Source organism: Myxocyprinus asiaticus, unplaced genomic scaffold, assembly GCF_019703515.2.
Source record: "Myxocyprinus asiaticus isolate MX2 ecotype Aquarium Trade unplaced genomic scaffold, UBuf_Myxa_2 HiC_scaffold_136, whole genome shotgun sequence".
NCBI classification, from domain to species: Eukaryota; Metazoa; Chordata; class Actinopteri; order Cypriniformes; family Catostomidae; genus Myxocyprinus; species Myxocyprinus asiaticus.
In genome coordinates, this window is record NW_026249584.1 from 12,501 (window position 1) to 13,872 (window position 1,372).

The 1,372-nt window shown below is 42.8% G+C and overlaps 1 non-coding gene across 1 annotated transcript in view; it reads left to right on the top strand.

Moving 5' to 3' along the window:
* Nucleotides 1-66, top strand: part of trnat-agu (transfer RNA threonine (anticodon AGU)) — a 74-nt gene extending 8 nt beyond the window's left edge. Inside the window, exon 1 of the tRNA in view lies at nucleotides 1-66. This exon is cut by the window's left edge and continues 8 nt beyond it. This is a non-coding gene — a tRNA (tRNA-Thr).
* The last annotated feature ends 1,306 nt before the right edge of the window (nucleotides 67-1,372 follow it).

A 1,372-nucleotide genomic window follows, 5' to 3' on the forward strand; every position in this document is an offset into this window, starting at 1 on the left:
GGCTTAGTTGGTTAAAGTGCCTGTCTAGTAAACAGGAGATCCTGGGTTCAAATCCCAGCAGTGCCTTTGTAGTGTGTTGTGGCCACCAAGTCTCTAAGATGTAAACGGCACTTTGTAGGAGGGCTAATCAGGTTGAGGCACTTGCTGACCTCATACAGACTTGGTGGTGGCACCACTGGAAAGAGCACCCTTGAAAATGGGTGGGTAGGGCTTGCTTTCGTGCCTCTATCACCTTCCTGGCAAAAGTTATGGCAATCCGGCATGAGCATGGTGGTTTTCATCCCTATATCCTAACCCTAACCTAACCCTAACTCGTTTGTTTAATTTGACATCAAAGGTTCTTTGAGTGTTTTTGATACACGGGAGGAGAATTCTACTCCATATATGGCTTATGTTGGTGCGTCACTATTGACCCGACAGAATCACACAATTAGTGAATATCATCTTTAATATTTTATTTTATACTAATTTGGGCTTGAATTCCATTTGTTTTCACAAATGTAAAGAATATTCCTTCATTTCGCTTTGTTTATTCACACAGTTTGTATATAATTGAGCTTAATTGTTCTGATTTTATAACAGCGTCGCACACATACACACACACACACATAGAGAGAGCGCGCTGCAGGCTCATGCACACAGCACGCATTGAGGACAGCGCGCCGCGTGATTCGGATGCTCAGCGAATTGTCTGCGCATATAAAGTGATCTTTTGGACATTTTTAGTCAGTTTTGTGATTTAATTTCGTTCAAGTCAGCCTGAGGAAGGTACAGTTTAGTACCGAAACGTCGCACAAGACTTGAACGGTACAGTTTGTTTTGTTTTTGGAGTTTTTTGCTGAGTTTGGTGTGCGTTTAGGATGGATGTTTTTTCGAGGCGCGAGAGACAGCGTTTGGCGCCGCGTCCTCGTATTAGACTCACTGATACATCACCAAACTACAGATTTGATGCTTCAATGAAGAATACAACTGCACGTTTTCGTGCAAATGAGTTTAATTATGACTCACACGACCAAGAAAAGAATACAAATGCACGTTTACGTGCAAGACGTGACAACAAATTGTTTAACAAACAAACAAATGCACGTTTTCGTGCACGTGAGTTTATGAATACACAATACAGAGATTTGAATTGGCAACATGAGTATTCCCGTCCAGGTCGAGTACCAGTGTCCCGAGAAAGTTCCAGGCTTGGTTCTTCTCGTTCAGTCTCTACTTTCCACCCTGATCAGCACTATGAGGTTGTAGGTCCATACAGACCTCCCAATAGACACCAAATAAAGCGTCAACGCAATAGAGCAAAGCGCACACAGTTTGCCACTGCGTCTAATGTTGATGCTGAAATTGAGAACCACGCAGAGCGTGAATTTTT